This window comes from Amblyomma maculatum, chromosome 4 (genome assembly GCF_055883805.1).
Source record: "Amblyomma maculatum isolate TAMU_Amacu chromosome 4, ASM5588380v1, whole genome shotgun sequence".
In the NCBI taxonomy this organism is placed as follows: domain Eukaryota; kingdom Metazoa; phylum Arthropoda; class Arachnida; order Ixodida; family Ixodidae; genus Amblyomma; species Amblyomma maculatum.
Window position 1 is genome coordinate 62,070,064 of NC_139347.1, and position 24,376 is coordinate 62,094,439.

Consider the following 24,376-nt stretch of genomic DNA (forward strand, 5'->3'; position numbering starts at 1 on the left):
AACAGCGAGCTTCAAGCGTTCACGTGCAGGCCATTAAGTCGTCTCTTCATGCAGCAGCGGCGACTGCTGCCCTCCGTGACTCTTCTGGCGGGGGAGGAGGCTGTTACGACCAAGCATCCGCATTTGCGCGCTCTATTGTTCGCCTGTGAGCATGGATAAGTTTTGTGAATATGTGGTGATGGTCCAATGGCTCTAAGTGAGCCTGTTTCCAGGAATCCTGTTTTGTAAGCATGTTTTGCTTTGTGGACAACCTGCAAATGCCAAATTGACCCTGTCAAGAGAACGTCTGGAAAAACACAAAGAAACGTCCCCCTGCGGGAAATAGCAGGAAGTGCTTTCTTTTGTTCACCCTTCCAGTCGAGAAGGGCTATCCTCCAGTGATGAATGCCTCCTATCCAAAGGAGACGACAGAGTGACATGTCCGCTGACGTGCAGGACAAGAAAGGAGCATGACTCATACGGCCATTAAGTGATTTCCCGGGAATGCAGGAAAGATTTGCAATTGTCGAAAAGATTTGCAATTGTCGAAAAGATTTGCAATTGTCGAAAAGGGACAATGTTGGGAGCCCTATGCGGCGCCACGTGCACTCGGGTTTCTGAGAAGTAAAACCCCTTGTCAGAACCAGCCTGTGGTTTCTTTGCTGAAGAATCGAAATGTACCTCCTCTCCTCGCCGTTCCCAAGCTTTTCCCGCCAACAAGTGATCACGCCCAACGAATGAATGCCGGACCAGTCAGTGCTTCAGACCATCAGTGCAGTGATGTGTTCGATTGGATGCCGATACCTGAGGGGCGTGCCCTGGATTTGGTTGGTCAGCATCTTCAGAGAGGGGCTGGACATAGGGGGTTTTTAAGGACGCTGCAGAGCACGAAATGTCGCTCTGGGCCCTGGGTAAACGGCTCATCCAGTCGCTTCTCGCTATGAACTCTTAACGCTTGTCATTTTGCTGATGTACCCTTCTTCTTCATGTAAATATTCTTGTAAATACGTTTTCTCAAAGTGCCAGTAAACCTGCTTGTACATATTTTACCAACTTCGAAGATTCAGTCCTTCTTCAACCCGGAGTCTCTGCACGCTACCAAGTGAAGGCCGGGTCGCCATAGCCCCAGCGTCACGACAGCCTCTACATCGACCCAGCGACTTTCTACGGAGGGGGTAGGGAGGGAGAAAGAAGGGAGCTGCAGTATACTATCCACTCATTTAAGAAGCACGAGCCAAACCCACGGGACTCCAAAAGCTCGCAGGGAGGACGGAGAGGGGTAGTCTCGATGATCGTCATTAGGCAACTTATTGAAAAGGTAAATAACGCGCTCGGCCACGGCGCCAGCAGCGGCAGAGCGAAGGACGAGCCGCGAAAGCGATCGACGAAAAATAAAATAAAAAGGAAGACAAAGAGGAAGCCAGAGAAAGCGTGCACGCGTGCGGGATAGCCGGCTCTCTGTAGAGCAGCTGCACGCACGCGCGTATTTTTACGTGCCCACCGCCAAATGGCTAAATGACCGTAGCGTAAATGGTCGCTCATGCGTGGGGCCGCATACAGTATCTAGCGCTGCACTCGAGGAGGCCAACGAAGCGACTCGAAGATATAAAGAGCGAAAGCGAGGCGGGGTCTGGGACGCGCAAGAGCATCGCATCGGGACGAAGAAGCCACTTTCGATCCCCACGCACTCGTTAGAGGTAAGGAGAGCCGAGGGTAAGAGAGCGACTGGACGCGTTGCTGCTGGTGCGTAACAGGTCGTCGTCGGCGGCGGCCCGGTGGCCCCGTTGCATCGATGGTAGAGTTATTGGCCATCACAGCAGCGAGCGAACCCAGAAGCCGGCCCAACCCCCAATCCTGCAGCTCTCAAGGTCGATTCGCGGCCGCCAAGAATAACTCGCTAGTGGGGGCCTCTCTCGCGTTCGGCAGCAGGCGGGAGAGCGGTTGCAGCTGCTCTTTTAACACTAGAACGTTTTTGCGCGTGACTGGAAACCACATTGAAGCGAGCGGTGATGTTTGCCGCACATTCAGTCATGATGAGCGAACGCATTTCTGGCGCGTGTTGAAATGCGTCCGAAATAAATAAAAAAAAAAAAAAAAAAAAAAAAAAAACTGCCGTGTTGCATGGAGTTCGTTTGGTTTCGTGGAATTCGTTTCGCATTTACACCACGCGCGTGACGTATAAATGGGATGTAAATGGGCACTCATAGTATTGAAGCAACAACAACCCCGCCAGGGTGGCGCAGTGGTTACGGCGCTCGACTACTGTTCCCAAGGACGCGGGATCGAATCCCGGCCTCGGCGGCAGCTTTTCGATGGAGGCTAAAAGCAAGGCGCCCGCGTGCTGTGCGATGTCAGTGCACGTTAAAGAACCCCAGGTGGTCGAAATTTCCAGAGCCTTCCACTATACGGCGTCTCTCATAGCCTGAGTTGCTTTGAGACGTTAAACCCCACAAACCAAACCAAACCGAAGCAACAACACTTTGTTAGCGAAAATAGGGATAATTCAGAATTTAGATGGATACACTATACATGTTCAAGGGGGAGAAGCGCGGCATTAGGTTACGTTACGCGGGACGCTACATGGGATGTAGACTAGATAAGCGCTCGTCCCGATCTGCACCTAATTCAGAAGGATATTAAGAAGACAGAACAATGCACCGAACTAACGCTGATTATGCAACCATGAAGAGAAGAAAAAGAAATTCACAATGGTCCCATACCTTATGTAAATGTTAAACCACCATCACCCCACTATCACAACCAGGGGCAGATTATAAAGGTGTGGAGTTGGTGAGTGGGACGAAAGGTGCGAAACATTTTTCTATAAAATATACTGAAACTCATACACAGCTTCAGATATTGTGTTTCATGAAACGGAATATGTCTGCATGACCGCAAACACGATAAGCGGCCGACATTCTAACGACGAAACAAGACATCTGACAAAGGCACAAGCGCGCTCCGCTGCCATCAGTTACAAGTAAACAGGATATGCCCTTCTATATCGTGCCGCCCAACCACCATTGGTGATGGATAAACCTTTGGTGCACCTTCGTGTTCCCAGAATAATAAAAAATCAATGGTGCTACTTAGTGGACTCAAACAACTCACTCTATCTGGCCACACGTCTGGTCGGAATATCCTAATTATATTCACGTATACACCGACGGATCTGTATCAGCACAGGCATCCGTTGCAGCTGTGGTCATACCCGCTCAGAAAACATTTCCTTTCGGGACATGATTCTACGCGAACCGCTGTTGAACTTGTAGCCCTTCGGGAATCTATTCGCTACATATGTGAGGGAACCACCTCACAAATGATATAAGTCACGGACTTTGGAACATTTTTTGCCCCACACCGCCTACCACCCTCTACTAAACATTATGGAACTCCTTACATCTGCCCGACTGCAAAGCCACAGGATGTTTCAATGGGTCCCTGCCCACTGAGGGCTCCAAGGGAATGAACAGGCCGATGTTGAAGCAAAAAGTGCCCTCAGCAGTGGCCTCCAAACAGCTGTGCCTTTTTCAAGAGCGGATACGACGTGTCTTCTTGTACGAATAATGCTACGGCAGCTTACTGGGAATGCTCGGCAGCCTACTGGGCCCAGTCAGATACCTGATACATTCGTCTAAGAATGTTCAATCGAACATTGACATTTTACGTTCCGCGTGAAATTCTACGCCACCATGCATACTTGCTACATAAACTTCGTTTAAACGTGGCTTTCAAGGGCTGGTAGTTGAATTTAATTAGACAAGCGGACTCCCCGGAATGTTCAACTTGTGGCATCCCAGAGACTGAGGACCATATATTACTGGTGTGTCCAGTGTATGCGCGTGAAATAATGTGTTAGCCGCTTCCTTGAAGTGTTTGGACAAGAGGCCTCTATCGGAGGAACTGCTGCTGGGCGCTTGGCAGGACAAGGGGAAGGGTGTCCAGGCAGTGCGTGCTCTTTGCCGTTTTTTGTGCACCAGCGGAGTTGATCCGCGCTTGTAAAGCAAGTCACTGTGCCTGTAGATACGTATTTCATATGCCTTCTCCCACATCGTTACCCGTCATGATTTTCTCCCCCTCCCCAGTGCAGAGTAGCAGTCAAGATTTTAACCATTCCGGCCAACCTCTCTGCCTTTCCTTTCAATAAATCTATCTATGTGACAAACGGCCGGCATTGCGCTGTCAGTGTATCACCCCGCGCAGCACACCGGCATACTGGCACACTGTGCGTGACAGGTTGAGAGAGTAAACGAGAGCGACTGCCGGCTAAAGTGTGACGCGACGAGGACATCGCGCGATGCCCGCATTCCGCCAGAGTGGAGCTCAACTCCCTCCCTGTTGCACGCGTGCGACCGCCCATATCCGCTTGCGGGAAATTGCACGGCGCATAAGAAAGACTGGTGACTGATGAACTGCGCATCAGTCAACAATAGGTCACCCAAACAAAGAAGTAATGCGATTGTTTCAAATCCAGCATGAGAGGTTGTTGCACGTCTCAAGAGCACTGTAAGGTTGATTGTTATATATATTCCCTTGTCCCACCTCCAAATAGCAAGCCGAGTTGGGAGCTGATCCAGTAGGCTGTCTCTTTAACCGTTTCATTAAATATACTTCACGTGATTCAAGGGTTTTCCGTGGGGCGTAGCCGGAAGGGGAGCAGGGGGGGGGGGGGATTCTAATACCCTTCCCCCCCCCCCCTCTCCCCCCTCAAAAAGTATTTCTGGCTATGCCCCTAATATAAATATCTCATCACGTCTGGTGGTTAGTGCGAACAAAACAAGAATGTAAATTTAAGATGCTTCTGTTCTAACACATATGTTCGGTCTGTTTGGTTTTTTTGGAAAAGTTCTGATTTACTTGACTATATTTGGTACGTGCTCGTGGTTTTCGTCTTAAACCTGTTCTTCATTTCTTTATTTTTTTTCTCGAATATCCCCAAACCCTTCTTTATGCTGGCTTTGTGTTTCTTTCCTTGTTTTCTTTTCTCTTGTTTAGTTCTACAGAGCGCTTAAGTTTTGGCCGCGCTAATAAAAACTTCGTCGCCACTTTGTGCTCTCTTACCAAGCACTACACAGTTTCCCTTTCGTCAACGAGCGCTTCCTTTCGCAGGCCAGATGGGTCATGACTCGTCGAAGCGCAGCCGCATTCCACAGGGCTGTGCTGGAGGTAGACAGGCGGGGCCGGTTATCGCTCACCTTGCCTCTGCGTTTTTTCTCCATTCCTCGCGCGCCGTGTTTGTCGTCCACAGAAGAAACAGGCGGAAACACGAGGCGTGTTCTGGCTTTCGCAACGGTTCGCTCGGCAACGCCATCATTTCACGAGGTTTTGCGAATACAGCTTGTTTCCCCCGAGTTATTATTGCGAGTTAGTTTTTTCGTTGCAATCCTCCAATATCGGCTACTTTCGCTTGCATATAACACCGGCCAAAGGATTAAAAAAAAAAATAATATACAAATGGGGTTAGTTTGAGGTTTAACGTCCCAAAGAAAAGCTAAAAGAGACGCCGTAGTGGAAAGCACCAGACATTTCGGCCAACTGGAACTCTTTAACGTGCACCGACATCGCACAGCACACGAGCGCTCTTCTTTTCACCTCCATCGAAATATGGCCACCGCGACCGGGATTCAATCCCGCGTATCCTGGGGCTCAGCAGTCGAGCACCCTATAACCAGTACCACTGCAGCGGGGCACAAACGGGATTCAACAGCGAACTGCTGCCCCGGGACTCGTCCATATTGCAGCGAGAGCTACGGACGCTACGCCAGCCACTTCGCACTTTCGCCGTGGTCGTATACTTTGGCGGTGGTCCGTCCGGTATGCACAGTTTTCACCTTGAGGGAGACTTCTGTTTAAGCCTGGTGGTCGCCATGTGACTGTGGGGCATAGTCACGTAGGCCACCAAGTGGCTCGTGACCTCTGTCAAGGTCACGATATTTAGAGGTCAAAATTCTTTGTTAAGTCTGGTGGTCGCCATGTGACCTTGGGCAGTCATGTAAGCCACCAAGGGCCCGTGACCACTGTCAAGGTCACGTGAGGTGACGTCAGTGTGACGTGGAAGTAGAGGGGCAATACGTGCATAAATAGGAGCCCCCGGGCTCCTGCTTAGGTTACAACACTGCGCGAGATGGAGGAGGACGAACACCCTGCTGCAGTAGCGAGTCGAAATTCGAAGAAGGCACGTCGGAATAATGCCCTGAAAAGGCGGCATGCCGAAGAGACCAATAAACAATCGACTTTACGTTTGGAGAAATGCAAAATGTGTTTAATCCAAGCTTAATTGGCAATGAGCGTAGCCATGTACATGAATATTTCGCTTCCCTCCAGGTTTAACCAAAGTTAAACCATCAGCTAATGTTTTTACCTTGGCTCGCGTTCGTTACAGTGCTCCTGCAAGTGTAGGATTGGGCGTCGCTCCTGTCGCGTGGCGTTTTCATAGCCACTTGACATTCTCATCCAACTTGACTGTCAAGTGACCTCAGCCCGTTATACCCAGTGGCACGGGCAGAGGCACGTTATTTTGTATTATTTTTGGATGGCATCACCGTACTATATGTCCTGTGACCTCATCACGAGATTCTCTCACGCTCCCTCCTGGAGACGGAGTGAAGCCGTAGTCGTCGCGACTGCTACGTTGCCACGCAGACGGTAGAAACGCTGACAGGGTGAATTAAAATACGTTTCTCACATGATCGGCGTGACGTAATCAACTGGTTAGCGCGCTCGGCTGGTGATCGGAGAGTAGGATTTCGATTCCCAGCGGAGGACGATTTTTCTTGAAAGTTAATGGGTTAACAGGATTTGTTTTGGACTGAATTATGGACTCTCATATTAATGAGACATTTTTATGCAACCTGACTTTCACCTTACTTTGTCACGTGATACTCTCATAGTCACGTGGCATACTCCCTGATTGTTAATTAATGTCATTAACTGATCATGACTTATGACTAATTAACATTACTGTATTGATTAATCACTGTCTTTGTATACTTCGCACTACTCTTCAGATCATAGCTGGTGACGTCACATCCGGCAAACACATTTTGCGGACACTTACGTCCGGTGCCGACATAGTCAAGCAAGGCTTCCGCCTTAATACGCTCAGCGATCTCCAACTCATGTGGAACTTCGATCGACACCCACGCAGGGCTGTGTCCGAAACACACAAACCACTACCTGCGTTCACTTTCGAGCGTTAGACGAGCTCTCAAAGTGCGTCCGCGGATGCGACCAGAGTACACAGAGAGAAAGAGAGAGAGAGAGAGAGCGCTAGAACGAGAGGGAGACGATCACCACTCCTCCTGAGGTCTAATTAAACCCGAAAAATCCACCGTACCACGTGCACTGGACTTGCAGCTCTGCGTTCTTTCTTTTGAGCCGGCTTCACCGTGCAACGTACGAACCCTTTTCTTCCGACGCTTTCCCACACTCACCAAAATCCCCGGCGCAGACCGGAGCGAAGCACCCGCGGGCGAGGTGTGCTGCTATACTCCCTGTCAGTGGCCGCAGTAGAGGGGATGGCCGATCAAATTACATCAAGATCGGCAGGAGCCGAACCAACCCTTCTGCGGAGGCGGCGGCGCTTCAATCATCGGTCGCGCGCAGTCGCTCACTGAACCCACGCGAAATACGAGTGACGGCGGCCGAGTCCAAGGGTGTGCCGCCCCGCACACTACACGCCCTCTGCTCTGCCACGCGGAGGCGGCGGTGTCAGTTCCCTGCAGAGCACGGCACTACATGCATATATATATACGATGAGTCGCGACAAGGCCGAGCGGCTCTTCCAGCCGCCACGCCCACCTATGCGACCGCACGGTCGCAGAGACGATCGGCACCGCGCGGTGCGCATCGCGACAGGGTTTCTTTAAGGGTCCTTTGCAGGGTACACGTCACTACACCAGCGTTAGCGACGTCACGATATATTAGACACATGTGCAGTGATCTTGAAGGGCTCTCCAGCCGCTTTGCAATAGGTAACGGGGCAAATGCTTTGGTGGAAAGAGAACATGAAGTAAATTTTGCAACTTAACTGGCCATCCGACGACCGTCATGACCAATAATAATAATAATTGGTTGGTTCACAGGAACGGAAAGACGCAGTATCTGTCGCACTTGTTTCTGTGGACACCTGAACCGCGCTAGGGGAATTGAGGAAAGTAGGAGTGAAATACAATGGGTTTTTGAGAAAAGGAAAGAGTGCGGTAACAACCGCATCATTTCTCCGTGGATCCTCAATCGCTCTGTCCCGGAATGGAGTAAAGAATGAAAGAAAGGAAAGAAAGAGGGGGCCGCGTATCTCGGGGCTCAGAGAACCCGATCCAACACGTACCGTTTCGCTGCAACTCGCTCAAAGCAATAAATGACTCCCCCATCGACTGAACGGAGAACGGGTGAAGCTTAATTCCAGCTTTTTCTGCAGATGCATTCTCTGCAATCGCCGGAAAGCACGCAGGACGGACAGGAATGGGCAGCCTGAGTTTCTTGTGTACGCGAGGCGTTTGTAAAGCACTTGCACGAGAGGTTTTCTTGCGCAGTAACGCTCCCTGCGCTGCATTTAAAAAGAAAAAAAGACTGCATGAACGGCGGGGCCGAAACGGTAAAAAGAAATACGAACCACAGCGTCTATAGACAGCCAGCAGCAGACCGATATCCGAACAGTGCATACACGCAAACGAGGCGCTCCGCCCGCGTGCACGACGGGACACAACGGCGCGCGATTAGCGCACACGAAAACGTTGCTTCATCTTGAGACGTGTAACCAGGGCCGACCATGTCTACCGCACGCGCGCACGCACGAAATACAACGGAGGCGTGCACATCGCGGGGGTGTGCGACGGCGATGCGGACAGTTACACGAGAAATTCAGCCAATATTGACAAGTCAATCTCGGCGGACAGGAAGCTCGCGTGCGGGCATTACCGGAACAGTGACCGCGGCGACGACCACTCGGCGGCAGACAGCTTCAGCCCACACGGTCTACATCAAGGAACCCTGACAGCACAGTGTATGCTGCTCGAACACTCGTACAGAGGGCAAGCGAGCGAGGAGTTGCCGTAGATCCAACTGACCACGCGCGTCGTAGCTGTTGCATGGACGCGGGGGTTCTCTTTAGTCCGCGCTTATATAGAATAGGCGACGGCCTCTCCGGCACATCATTGCTATCACAGCGGGGGAGGGGGGGGGGGGGGGGCAGCCCTACCGCGCAGTGCGGGTGTTTGTATATGTTGTTGTGCCAGGCAGGCTAAAGCCCTCGGCACTTGGGCCGACCAAGCTTCACCGCGTCACCGGGCTGTGTGGCGCCGCCGTGTCGCGGGATGGCCTTTGTTCTTCTCCCCCTGCATTTGCGTTTCGGGAGGAACGCGACCTCGGCAAGCGGGGGAGAGGAAACCAGCCTGACTGCCTCAGTGTGCGCAGCTTGTTACCATCGGCGTCAAGATGGGTCCCGGGATCTGCGGCTCCATTCTTACGACCTTGAGACCTGCAGCTGCACCCTGACCACCTGCGGCCTGACAGTGGAATGTGACTGTGTGGGCGGGGCCAAAGGAGAAGGAATGCGGGGATGTTTCTGGACGAAAAGGTTGAGAAGCGACGAGAGACTTGCTCGAGAAGCTGTCGACGGAGGCAGGCTGCCGTCCTGCTCTCCGAGTGCTCTTTGTTCATGTTGTAAATAGATGTATAAAGCTCTTTTCCTTTATTCTTCATAATTACGTCTCCCATCGTCAATTTGACTGCGCTTCCCCACTCCGACACCACGCTACCCGTGATTCACGATAACTGGATGGCAGCTAGGGATGAACAACTCAGTCAACGGCTCCAAAGGACCTCGGCAGCAACGGGACTGACGGCCACTAGCTACTTCGACAGGGTGAGTGCCTGAGATTCACCTCGCATTTCGCCAGACCTCCCTAGCAAAGTAAATCGTTAGGAGGGATTGTGATTTTCGGGAAAATGAGTTTCAGGGGATTTTGAGTTTGTTGTGTTTTCGCCAAAGTGCATAGGTGGTTTGACAACACAGGGTGTAAGACCACGATGGAGAAGTTCAAGGTGCAGGAGTTGCTCGAAATTTGCGACGAGTTGGGAATTTCGCTGTGTTCTGCAAAACGGAAGAAAGACATTTTGGAGGTTATGAGTCGGGAGGCAGTGACGATTGAGGAGGCCGGAGAGGCTTGGGGAACAATTGTAGAACGCCGAGAGGAAAAGGAGCGGGAAAAGCAAGAGCTCCGCGAGGAGCAGAGAAGACAAGAGCAGCGCGAGGCACAGGAAAAACGAGAGGCCCGTGAGCATGCTCTCAAAATGAAGGAGCTTGAAAACGCTTCAAGCCATACGGACACGGCGCGTTCCAGCCCTGTATCCTTGGCCGGAGAACAGGAGAGACACACACTGAAGGATTCTGTCCCAATGTACAGAATAGGGGACGATATCGCACTTTTCCTTGTAAATTTCGAGCGTGCATGCGGAAGGTCGCATATCGATAAGTGTGCTTGGGCAGAGAGGTTGCTTCCTTTCCTTCCCGGCGAGGCAGCTGAAGTCGTAGCGCGTCTCTCAGACAGTGATTGCGACGACTATGACAAAGTAAAGAGTGCGCTGCTTCGTAAATACCGGCTCTCTGCTGAAGCATTTCGGCAGCGATTCCGCCAGGGTAAGAAAAGTGAAGAGTCCCACACGGACTTCGCGTACAGGCTCAAAGCCAACTTAACGGAGTGGCTCAAGAGTGCTGAGGTGTATAACAATCACGACAAGGTTGTAGAGTGCATTGCGTTGGAACAATATTACAGCGTGATCCCAGAAGATCTGAGGTTATGGTTGCTGGACAGGCTCACGGAAACCAGCCTGGACAAAGCAGCGCAGCTCGCTGAGGAGTACTACGTTCGTAGGAATCTGCAGAGCAAGGTAGCTTGTAGTGAGCTGTCAGGAAAAGATTTCCTTTCAAAGAATGTACCCAAGCAAAGATTACCGCTACCAGGCAGAAATTACCGGAAAGAGGATGCGGGTCAGAAGCGCACAGATATGGAAGACGAACCGGAGTCACCAAAATCTAACGAACCACGGGAGCCAAAGGACGATGCGGCTCGCGTGTTCGAAAGGCGGCGACCCATAGTATGTTTTGTGAAAAGCGCCTCATCGAAAGGCTGCTTTATTTTCTTTCGCATTGCTTTAGAGCGTCAATGTTAGTTATTTCCTCAAGTTGAGGTGATCGTTATGCATTTTATTCTTTTAGTGACTTTAGTGGGTGAACCGCATAAACCCAGTGTATTTCATTTTGGCCAAGGAGACAGAATGGCGCGTCTTGACGGTATATTGGTTTATTCGGGGTATTATTGGGGCCAAATTCAAACCCTGCTTCGGCAATATCGGTCGTCCCTCCCTTACCCGATACCTTCCGAGATGCAGAAAGCGGCGCATTCTTGGCTCTTAGTGAATTACGAGCGTGGTCAAACGCCCTAGAAGGGTCTTGACCAAAACTTCTTACTTGGTGTGCACCTTGTGTTTGTTTGCAAAATTTTATTTTGATATCAGATGTACGCGGATTTTTGTTACACCTGCAGTTTTTAATATCTTGGTCTGGCGGGATGAGTGGTATTTGAATGGCACTTGTTCTCGTTGAGTGTGGCTTGAGGCCTGTTGTCCCGTCAAGCTAGCCTCAAAGAAAATTCGGAGGCCGAACGGACATCTCCCGTTGGTGACCAGTGGCTGCACTTCATCGGCGTTACGGGAGCGGAATCCTGCAAGGGAGAGGATTTTCTTGGCGCGCCTAACCAGCTGAGCTGCGTGTGAGCAGGTCATCGTCCGGCGCATTGTCTGGCGGCGGGGGTGCTGTTGTGCCAGGCAGGCTAAAGCCCTCGGCACTTGGGCCGACCAAGCTTCACCGCGTCACCGGGCTGTGTGGCGCCGCCGTGTCGCGGGATGGCCTTTGTTCTTCTCCCCCTGCATTTGCGTTTCGGGAGGAACGCGACCTCGGCAAGCGGGGGAGAGGAAACCAGCCTGACTGCCTCAGTGTGCGCAGCTTGTTACCATCGGCGTCAAGATGGGTCCCGGGATCTGCGGCTCCATTCTTACGACCTTGAGACCTGCAGCTGCACCCTGACCACCTGCGGCCTGACAGTGGAATGTGACTGTGTGGGCGGGGCCAAAGGAGAAGGAATGCGGGGATGTTTCTGGACGAAAAGGTTGAGAAGCGACGAGAGACTTGCTCGAGAAGCTGTCGACGGAGGCAGGCTGCCGTCCTGCTCTCCGAGTGCTCTTTGTTCATGTTGTAAATAGATGTATAAAGCTCTTTTCCTTTATTCTTCATAATTACGTCTCCCATCGTCAATTTGACTGCGCTTCCCCACTCCGACACCACGCTACCCGTGATTCACGATAATGTATAGAGGCCCATGCTGGCCGCACAGGTACAAAAAGCTAATACTGAATCATGCTCACGGTGGCCGGACGTGCGCCCACGGCTATGGAGGGGCTTGGAATGAAGATAAAGAACGCAGGGAAATATACAAGCTAACGGCAAGGGACAAGAAAACAAAAGTGGCACAAAAGGTAGTGAATTGCGCTCTCTCCGGAAGCGACCAGATACGACTGGGGGAGGGAGGGATTTTGGAGAGCGGGCTCTCAAGAAGGCCAGACACTACACTCTTGCCAATGCCATCTCCCGGGGCGGAGGTGAGCGGACCCGGACGAATTCGTCGAAACTCGCGGGGGACCACGATGCGTGCAGAGTTTGCGCAAGGGCAGGGCCACAGTGAGGGTTCCGTTCCACGCACGAGCGATGCACGCTGGGTGCCGTCGAACAGGTCGACCTGCGAGCACTCGAAGTTTCTTTTCAATCGTCGACAGCTGCCGCGAGAGCAGTGACTTTGTGAATGACGAACCGAATGGGTCTGGCGTGTTGCCCTCATCGTCGCCGTCGAACCAGCGAGCGAAGACGCAGGGAAGAAATACCAGAGACATGCGAAAAGGCGCAGAAGAGAACACGATTCGATCTCTGGAGATCACTATAGCTACATAAGAAGGGAATTTCGCGTGTTTGGAAACGCCCTCAGATTACTATATTTGTTTTATACCCAGCAGGGAACGAACAGGTTGTTGTTGTACACCATAAGGTTCCCGTTAGATGTTAAGATCGACTTGGATGATGATTCCGTGAAAAGAAAGAGAAAAAGGAAGAAGAGGATGAGAGACGTGAAAACGAAATGGGGGGGGGACACTACCTACTTTAACGGTGTATCATGACCCGACAGCAAAAATAGAGTCCGTCTACTTTGCTGCTCCCATAATCACTAATCCCTTAATTTGTGCGATCTTATCTCGTGCATACTCTTCAGCATACAGTCGTACGCAACCATATTACGCGAAAGACGAATCGACAGATTAAAGCCCCGCTTTAACCAAGCCGAAAGTTCAAGCGTGTCTAAGAGCAGCGCTTTTGAATCGGGATCCAAAGGGCACGAATGAAGGGTGGTTCGATTAACATTTCAAGCTCAAGCCAATTTGATTGATTGATTGATTGATTGATTGATTGATTGATTGATTGGTTCACAGGAAGGGAAAGGCGCAGTATCTGTCACACTTGTAGCTGTGGACACCTGAACCGCGCCGTAAGGGAAGGGAGGAAGGTGGGAGAGAAAGTGGATAGAGAGAAAGAGGAGCCGTAGTGGAGGGCTACGGAGTAATTTGGACCACCTGGGGATCTTTAACGTGCGTTGACATCGCACAGCACACGGACGATGTCAACGCACGTTAAAGATCCCCAGGTGGTCCATGTCATGTGATCTCGTGATCCCGCAAGACCCGCCGACCAAATTAACAATGACAGGCTGTGCTGCACAGTGCACTGGAACGAAGGAGGATGGGCCGCATTGGGAATTCGCTGCAACCTCATCAAGCGTCGGTGCGTGACGAGCCCAAGCATCCTTGGCCGACCATTTACGTGTGGCCGACGTTCGGAAAATGGTCGGGAGCCTACTTAGTCGGCTAGTAAACCACGGCAAGCGGTCGGCCCGGAGGTGGCCGCTAGCCATTTCGGCAAGTAGTTCGCAGCGGGCTTTGGCCCGACTTTTTGGCCGGACTAAATGCCGGGCACGGCGCCAGGTTAATGGCAAGAGTGCGGCAATGCGTCGGCCCGACTGTTGAGGCGGTACATTGAAAAAAGGTTATGAAGAGCACGACTGCTACTTTTTTTTTTTAAATTTGCCTGTTACTTGGCTTTGGTTTTTCGCGATGTTATGTAATTTGCGCTTAGTATGGAACAAAATGATACATGCTATTTAGTGTAAATGTTTTGTTACATTAATTAATGCTATTGTTTGTTTAACTTGTCGCTCACATTTTTAGTGAACCTTATAGCTGTTAGTAAAATTATTTACCGAGTTCTGATAAACAGCACGCCACAAGGTGACCGCGATTTCATGTGTAGATCATGTCATTATACATTATACTGTTTGCTTATTACGAAGCGCAGCTGTAGGTGATGTAACATCAGTTATATTTTTGGCGCACAAGCTCCCGTACACCCCATTTAGCCCGTATCACTCACTGAAATTCGCTATATGGCAGCTGGGCACTTGAGTAGACGCAACTTCGCATTGTAAGGGAGGAGAAGGCTATTGTGTAAAATAAAAGAAGCGGACAGAAGAGAAAAAGCACACGGGGGGCAGAAATTATGCGTAGGGCACTGGCAAGCCTTGGCCGCGGCGAACGCTCCAGCAGGCAAGCAGAGACAAATTCTAAAAACACTACTTCGCAGCAGGAGAAGAGAAATGCGTACACGGAGGGAGACTCGGACGAAACAAAACCGACCTCAAGCTCGGACGTTTCGAAGGAAGGGCGGAAAAGAGGGGGGAAATGGGAAGGGCGGGGCAACTGTGTCACCCCCGCAGCTCGAAAGTTGGTGGCGAGCGTTCCTGACTGGGCGAGAGAAGAAATGTATACACGCCGACTTTGAAGAGAGCATGCAGTTTTGTGGTATTTGTATACTATTTTTGAAGGAGCTCTTTTCGAACAAAGTTGTCTTACGATCAAATACATGAAGAAAAAAAAAACGAAGGAAAATGATTATTGTCCAGGTTATTAATCGCATACTGTTTTTCTCAAAACAGTCTGGTAAAGCTAAGAGCCGCGAGAAAACAGGCCAGCGTCCTTGTCATTTGGTTTTGTTTCTTTGCGTGTGGCCCATTCATCCTCTTTTACGACCTGCCGGGGTGGGACAGGCGGCTCTTTTCATTTTTTTTTTTTTCGGAAGTCTGAGGGGCGCATTTTCGCAGCGAGCGGTCCGATTCTACACCGGAAACTAACCCCCTCTCCTCCCCCGCTTCTTGTCAACAGTTCTTGGAAGACTCGGCAGCTTGTGCTCGTGGGTGCGTGCGTGCTTTCAAGTTTGTTGCAGAAGTGTAGAGCGCGACCAAGAGACGATCTCGAGCGCGCGAGGACGCTGTACGTGCGAACGAAATGTTGGAAATGCAAGCGCGTTTTCCAAAGTTGCGCGTTATTAGTTAAAATTACAAGACAGTCAACTTTGTTACCTTCAATAACTAGGCGCTGGACAACCAGACCTCTTTTTCATTCGCATTTATATATTGTCAGGACAAGTGACTGTAATAGTTTTCAACCGCTGTATCCTTTCAGTAACTCCGCCAAGCCATCCTGAAGTAACGCGCTCCTCCGGCGCGTTTGGACAAAAAAAAAATCGAAGATGCTCCGCTTTTTCTGTTTTTCTGTTTGTTTGTTTTTTCCTTTTTTCTTTTTGCTCAATAATGGGAGTGTGGTTTCATAGGAACGATACAGTTGATTTTTATTTATTTTATTAGTATTTCGCTTTTGTTTTACAGATTGTTTTGAATTATGGCTTCTATATTTTCTTGCTTGTTACTGTCCACTCCTGGTCCGCGAGAGACATATTTTCTCAACGCATCCTGCATATCAATATGAGTTTGAGACCCCTATGTTATACAGAGTGATTGAAAATTAATAATATTTATTGAGAGCTACACGAGGTACGCGCAATAAAAGAAGCTAATTGAAAAGAATTTTTTCCTGAAGCAGCTGCCGCAATTTCGGGTTTTTGTTGTGGCTTCAGACTAATAATATGGAGAACTTTTAGTTTTAAGGCGTGAACATGTATCGGAAGGGATTAAAGCGAATTATCTGTCGTACGTACTAAGCCGAGAGATCGCTTGTAGAATAGCCCTGCATATGGAAGGAATGCTGCATAGGTCCAGAAACTTAAGACTTCTGCTTGAAAAGTACCGGGATAAGAGAGTAGAAACGATCATGACGTCATAGGCGTGAACTTCAACCATTTATAGCAGGGAACCAAAGAAATCTTATTGATAAACATGGAAATAGCAAAGCACACTGGGACAATAAATAATGTTTCAGTAAAACAGCAAACAGTACCGAACATATAAGGTAGCGGCAAGAAATATATAATGCAGTGAGTTTCTGGTCACACGTTGTATATCAATAATGCGCAGCTGCAACAGGACTCCTTCGGGAGCTCTGACCCCCTAACAAATTTCCAGACAGTCGATTGCTCGATCCTTTGTGCTCACACATATATGCGTGAGCCGCAGGCTTGCGTCTTTCAAGACAAGAACCCAGTTCAAATCACTTCGATGTACAAGTGACCTTCCTGAGGTGGATGTGCCGCGTCAACAACCTCCGGATAAAGCTTTGCTCTCCAAGAACTAACAGCTGGCTATATCTAGGTGAGACGCACTAGCATGGGGAACAGTAGACAACGGGGTCACCGAAAGAATACGATCGACCGCGTTCCTATTCTGCCAAATGATCAATCCCACGGACTTCACTACACGTTGTTCGAACGCTTCGCTCGGCCTTCCACTGTGCGACGAAAAAGCTCACGGCGCTAGGCAGCGGAATGTTTAAGCTGCGACGCACTCCTTAAGGACACGTGTATGAGACTCGACCTGACCAAAGTTGATACAGTGCGGATCAATATGCCAGCTGTAAAGCCTGTCTTAATTTGGTGGGGATCGAATACGCCACACTCAGTGCGCCACCGAAAGTCTCTTACAGCATGCGGGAGATTGGGTGCAACAGGCGTCTCCCACTTCGCATACCTTTGGCACATATGTGTAGGGGCGCAGAATAGCAGAGCGCTTCGCAGAGATTAGATACTGCTATGGCTATCCATGCTCCGTCTACGAACATCTCCTCTAACTATGCGAACACGTGCGCCTGCTTCCCCTGACCATGCACTACAAACATCTGCCTTCTACTTCCAAGCCAGTATAAAAGTTAAGGCCGCCCAACGTAACCTATGTGATCCACTAACTCGGATACTCAATAGCGCACAACAAAGGGCATAATGAAGACAAGGCGGAACCCAAATAGGCGCCACCACCTAGCTATAGTGAAAATATAATCAAAGTAGATTGACTTTGCAAGAGGAATACACAAGAAAACACGTGCTAAGCCATGCAGGGTCGTATCATTGGGAGGCTGGATCAATAAACAATCAAGGAACACAGATGTGGGAAAGTTGGCACCTGTGTGCACTAGGCTTTATCAGAAGTATCGCGCATACGTTAATTAGCTATAACTTTAGGATGAACAAGATGTCCGAGATTATTGAGTTAATATCTATCCCTAGTGTGACTATTGTGACTCATGCACGTACGCACGCACGCACTTACGCACGTCTGCAGTCGCACAGAGTAAATTGTTCCACGACCTTACACAGTGGTACGATGGAATAGTTAATAATAATTGAAAGAAGGAAATAAAAATTAGGGGGACGCTCAAGCTTCCCCTTAACGTTTGACGGGATACAACGCCTTCTCATTCTTCTCTCTATCTCTCTATTTCGGTGGACAACCGCAGTTAATTGCAAATTGGTTATAGGAAAGTAAAGGCGCAGCATCTGTCACAGATCCCGGTGGGAACTTGGACCGCATGTGCATATTTACTACCACATTCCGAATATTTCAGACAAAACTCGACGATACTCAAGCGAAAACCGGGTTAGCGAGGTGGCTTTTGGACCAAATGAGCTGTAACGCTTCGCATATATACATATATGCTGCACTCTCGATAGACGAAACTCGGGTATATTGCCGACATGAGGGTAAATGGAACAGCTTGGGACAAATATTTGCCCGCCTCAGCTAAAACACGGGGATTAGGAAAGCTTTATTCCTGATATATCAATATGCCGAGGCCGACTGTGTTTATCCAGAACACAAATGTGGTCCTGATAGTTTTCAAATAAAAATGAAAGGCACGCAAAGAGCCGATCGCCCGGACGATTCGCCTGTCGAACGTAACTTCCTGCGAACACAAGCATTGTGCAAAAAGTAACCTTTGGTTCTTTTGAGAAAATTCAAAGGGATTGCGTTTTGAGAATCCCGCGCAACATGACGAGGATCGATCGGCTCCTGCACCAGTGGCGGTCTACATTGTTAAATTCTTCAACGTCAGCCTCACACGCAGAAATATGGTATGAAATGCCAGAATATATATAAAGTTCCTCGAATCCCCTTTTCCCCAGCCGCGTATTCACTGCTGCTATAATATATCATTAAATAACATTGTCCATATCAAAGTAAAGTCTCCTGCAATACCGCAGGTTTCCCCTCTACATTCCATGAGGCAGTCGGCTTAGCAGGAGAAAAGTGGAAAATTCGTATCATTGAAACAGCTATTTTTATGCAACATTGAGTTATACCGCGTGCATGATATATATTGACACTATATCATTTGAGCCTGCTGATAGAAATATACATTGCGCAACAGAAGGTGAAATTAACTGTTATTTATACATATTTTGAAATAACGCTTTAACCGCGCGCTAATTGAGCCGCGGCGGGTATGGTACACTCTGTAGTTGATCGCGAGTTGTCATGAACTTACGCTTGAATTTGTGAACTGGTAGGCGCTGATTGTCTGTTTGAAGCATACTTAGTATTAAGTGCCTAAGATTTGCGCGGTAACTGCTATGAACCTACGAATGTAATTGTCCATTTTTTTTTTATGGTTAAATGGTAACCTCTGAATTTAAACAACCTCATCATAAAGTTAACCTATAACATAACTCTAAGCAAACCCACGGTAAACCGAAGAGATCACGTGCCTTTAAGGTTTATATGTTAACCGTCAATTACTTTTGCCAGTGCCCTCGAAACCTATCAATCCTAAACGCCCTTAAATTCGTTTCGCAGCCTCCGTGAGTTTACATTTCGTACGGGGTCAAGAAAAGAGGCGGTGAGCTTTTATGAGCTTTCATCCGGATCCGGTGCACTTTGGCCTGCGACCTTCTACTGATTTTCATGCATCCCTAGAACAAATGGACAAAATATATTTTTGTCAGAAACTTGCAGCAGTTACTATGTGGTTCAATCGTTATTTACCAGCTTGAGCTCGTAGTCACGGGCTTTAGTCGAGCTGCAGAAGCCGCATTATGATGGAAACCAAACGCGAAAACGGAAATGTGGTTTGCGATTAATATGACAGCCCGAGGGACTCTAAATAACCCACGTACTGCTTTGGGAAGTATAAATCCGCATGGACTATGTAATCTCTGCAAAAGCACTCATAATATACAGTGTTCTGCAACTTAACCGTCTTGGAAAAGTTTCCGAGACGGTTCCGATAAAGTTGCTGAACACTATATACGTAGCCAGGTCTTGCTATTTTGGCTAAATGAAGCTGCAGGTGTTCTACTGCCCCACACTTGGTTTATGTGGAAGATATTCGGTTAAAAGAACATTACATACATTCACTCCAAGCCATATTTTTTTCATGCAAAGAACTACAGCCGCTGGTATCAAGACGAAGGCTCTACAGAAGCCGTAGAAAAAAGAAAAGAAACTACCTCGACGCTTCTCGAACGACGAGGGAGGGGGGGGGGGGGGGGGGAGGGGGAGTACGTGAAAAAGAAAGAAAACTGCTTCTCGCTGCGCGGGACCTGCTGCCCCCCATCGGTCCATCTCTTTTCCTTGCGGCAAAGCGGAAAGAACCACGGGGAGGCGAAAGGCATCGAGGCACCCTACCGCGGGGGGCGGCAGGAATGCCGAAGCAGAGAGAGATAGCGCGAAAAAAAAAAAAAAAAAAAGAATTGCATGCACCGCACACAGGGAGATTCTCGCTGCTTTTTGCAGCTTCTCTCCCCCCCTCCTCCCTTCTTGAGGTCACATGTCCAAATGGCGGGAAAACACATCCCGCGCGAGCTAAGATGCGCGGCGTCACTCAGTCGACGGCCAGCCTCCGTGTGGGCGCGATCCGTACTGCCTAATCTTATCGTCCGCTTTTATTTCGCGCAAATTCAATCTGTCTCAACCTCCTGGTGCAGTCAGCGTTTGAAAAGAACAGCCCATATATGCAGCTGATGATTGCAGCCGCTTGTACAGATTCTTCGTGCCGAAGTTCACCAAAACATGCGTAAGTACATGATCTTTCGGTCTTGATCAGAGGAGCTTTTTGCTAGATTCGATATTATACTGAACATAATAATGTATTGTTTTGGAGCATATGTTCGTCTTGTTATATACCCCTTGCATCTTTCTTCATATATATATATATATATATATATATATAATTGGTGTGGGCGCTGATCGCGCAGGAAGACTTGCTGAGCCGTTTGGAAACAAGGCTGCGGCTGGCTGCGGTGGCAGAATTGGCTCATTTTGCAGTCTGGGTCCTTCGGTATCTCCTGCCCCAAAATGCTCGCCTTTTAACATGGAGGGACACTCACTATACCGATCAGGTAAGTCCAATTAGCACATATTTTGTTCGATACGACAATATACTGCAACTGTTTCTGGAGCGCGTATATATATGCGCATCTTGTTACTACGTGCATTTTTTTTTTTTTTTTATAATCGATGTGTGCGCATTTCGTTCTGATTGCGCAGGAAGACGTGCTGAGCCGACTTGGAAACGATGCTGTGGCGGTGGAATTAGCTCTTTTCGCTGCAGTCCGAGGTCCGATCTCCTCTGCCCCAAAACGCCCGTCTTTCACTTCTTCATATCGAAGTGCATGCACTGACATGTATACCCATCAGGTAAGTCAAATTAGCGCTGATTTTCTTCTATACGATAATGAACTGCAACTAATTATGTATTGTTTTGAGACTTATGCGCATCTTGTTACTGTAAATGCATATTTTGTAATTGGTATGCGCGCCTTGCGCTGATCGTGCAGGGAGGCGATATCAGCTGATCTGGAAACTGGCTGCGACAGTGGAAGCTCGTTTCGCCGAAGCCCGAAGTCCTTGGTCTCCTCTACACTAAAACGCTGGCCTTTCACTTCTTTATGGCGGTGCACTTGCCGGACAGGTATTAGCGCTGATTTTGTTTGAAAAATTCGATTATCCGACTCACATCGATGGGACGCATGCAACCCAGTTAAATGTCAAATGCTATCACTGATATAAATATTGCAGCACCCCTCGCCATAGGAGCGATCAGAAGCTGTACAAGCATCATCGCTGCTGCCAAGCAAGCTCGTGCCAGGACTGAGTACAATGTTTATGCCGTGTTTATTATTATTATTATTATTATTATTTTTTTTTTTTTTGCTGCTGTAATGATGTCTATACGTGAAAATTGATGACTGATCAGTGATGCGGTATGCTGGCAAGGTAAGTGAGCCAGTGCGTTCATTTTGTGGATTTTGGAATTATATATGTGATGCACACAGATCTGAGCCGTTTCACATTGATTTTGCTCTGTGCGCTTGCTTTCTGGGCAAGCAGTTGTATTTTCATCGTGCGGATTATTTCCTGGTGCTTACATGCTCATGAGGTGTTCAGCTAACCTGTTTCAAGCTTTAAAAATTTACAGCGGGTTCTATAAGCTTCTAAGAGTTGGGCTGTCTAAATAGCCGAATTTTTAAAATAATGCTCGGTTGTTAAATAACGAAAATAAATCAGATGACTTATCGTTAAATATCCGGTCGCTTTTGCTGTAAAAGTTCCATCTAGTTTGAGAAAATTAAGCTGTATTCTACGGAATAAACTTATTGTAGGTTTCATGTAAATATCGCGGAAACTGTTTGTTCAGCCGCGTTGGAATCCCTCATACGCGCTCTATGACAAGCGCGGACACTTGGTTTTGCTAGAATTATTAAATTGCAGCATTAGCATTCAAGAACGCGCTTCGGGAGGATAAGGTTTGACTGCGCTACGGTTTCAAATTGCAACATCATGACTCCAGCAAAACGAAGTGATCGCGCCTTTCTCGCGGATTCACGGATCCTGATTACCTATTGCGGCTTTGCGCTAATGCGTTTTCAATAGGGTCGCATGAAGTCAAGCGCATAAAATATATTGATGTGATAGTGCAGTTGGTGGCAGTGAGCAGACATTATTTTTTCTACCTTTCACCCTATATTTGCCTGCAATGTAAAAGTCTAGGCGAAAAGGAAATATTTCATTAAAACACTTGTCTTCGTACAGCTGACCAAGATGGAACCTGCCGCAGATCCGACCAGTCGCAGACATCAAGTGATCGACAGGCTGCCAAAAGGAGACCAAGCCTCAAGCCCATCTTCCATATGTGGCACACGCGCAGTCATATATCCACGCTTATTAAAAAGCAAATCGCGAGCTTTTTCTGAACGCTGTTGACAAATAAATTTTTCACCAAATACTGCAGCTTTTGTTTCTTCATGGCATCAGAAAAGCTACTGCTTTTCTTGATGCATTTGTATGTGCTACCCCGTTATATATGCATGGCCCACGATATATTAAATGCATGGCATGATACCTGCACGAGGGGCGATGCCGGCCACTAACCGGCGTCGGGAAGCAACCGGCCGACGTATGGTCTTTCGTCAGCAAAATGCTAGGGCAGACGAGCGGCCGACCATTCAGTAACGCTGGCAGACGGCAGGCCCACGTGCGGCAGGTGGTCGGTCACGTCGGGCCAAAAGGTTGGGCCGTAGTCGATTGCCTAAAATCGGCCAACGTTAGGTCAGTGTCAATCCCCGACGCCGGCCCTCATTCGGTTGCCGAAGGTCGGCCGGCCACTTTTTGGTCGGCGAGAAAGGTCGGCCCTATCTTTTGCCACACACTTTTTTTTGCTTGGGGAGAGGAAGGCGTCCCTCCAGGGCATGGGACGAGCGACGGAGACAAGCTATCCTTTGATCAGATCACGCACCTCAGAGGAACTGGAGCATGTGTGGGGTAGAGGCAAGAAAACATGAAAAGCGCCATGCGAAAAACGTGGGGTCAGGGTGCGCAAATGGACGTCTAAAGAGCGGCAAGGAATGCTAGGCGTTTTGGTGCAGCGAATGGAGCGATTTCATAGAAGCGTCCACTCCGCCAACTGCCTATAGTCGCCCACCTCATTACCTGGAAAACCCGTGAAATCAAGAGAGTACTCTGGCGGGAGCCGACGGTCAAAACAGACTGGCTTGACGCTGAAGAGACAAGGACTGCAGGTATCGACAGGATACCAGAGAATCATTGGAGCTCGGAGGAGGCAGGTCAGTGACGGCAGATGCTGCAACGGCACATGATGCAGGGAGAAGCGAAGCGACGTGCTCCATGACTAAAGATGGGCCAGCCTGGATCCAACCGGAACGGAACTTCAATGGAGGGCCGCGGAGTAGATGCGAGAACAGAGTATAGGATCCGCCTCCTGACATTACTCTGCCATTTTGATGGCCACGCCCTTATCTTTTTGCACACTAACACCAGTGGACGTGACATTGACGCTGTTCTTTTGCAGCGACAAGACTCCGCTACAAAGAGATTGCTCCAAATACAAGCCGTTCGCTCAGTCCAACTGTACACACAGGTGTATACACTATCACAGAGCGAGAATGTCTCACCGTTGTCTGTGTCGTTCAGAGATTTCGCCTCCATCCGTAACGCCCATTTGTACGACCGTCATTTTAGGGTCGTCACTGGCCACCGTGCATTGTGGTGGTTATCGTCTTTGAAGAACTTGTCCGGTTCTCGCGGGTAGTGCATTCCCCGCATCCAAGAATTCGATTTCACAGCGCGTATATACGTCGGGAAAGCAGCACAAAGATGTAAACGCCCTGTCCCGCAACATCGCCTTCTCCTTCAGTGCCAGCCAAAACCTCTAGAGAATACAGCCTTTGACAAGTGCCTCCACTGCTTCGACGCCAGAGCACAAGGGCTATCTTGCTTTCCACCTGGGGTCCAACCCTACAAATGCCGAATGCTAAATGATCGCATCCACGCTGCCCACCCTTCTGGTAACGCCCACAATGTGGTGGGGGGTGGAGAAGGGAAGGGGGGGGGGGGGGTAGGAGGTTTGAAGATTAAACAAAATTTATAACAGAAAGATATCGCTCCTGAATTCCGCCATCTCGAGGCCACTCGCTCGAAGCTCACTCCCAACACCCCCTGGACAGGTTTGTTGCCGCTTCCTGAAGGGTACGTACAGCAGCGGATGGTCATGGTTGCCC

At 49.1% G+C, this 24,376-nt stretch overlaps 1 protein-coding gene and 1 long non-coding RNA gene across 2 annotated transcripts in view; one reads left to right on the forward strand and one right to left on the reverse strand.

Annotated features, from left to right (window-relative positions):
- cv-c (RhoGTPase activating protein) overlaps positions 1 to 24,376 on the reverse strand; it is a 451,349-nt gene that overhangs the window by 369,277 nt on the left and 57,696 nt on the right. The gene's annotated exons all lie outside the window — the stretch shown is intronic.
- On the forward strand, positions 20,225 to 22,918 carry LOC146191216 (uncharacterized). Its single transcript, XR_014706617.1, has 5 exons — positions 20,225 to 20,373; positions 20,555 to 20,698; positions 20,847 to 20,996; positions 21,137 to 21,270; positions 22,392 to 22,918. It is a non-coding gene; the product is annotated as an uncharacterized LOC146191216 (long non-coding RNA).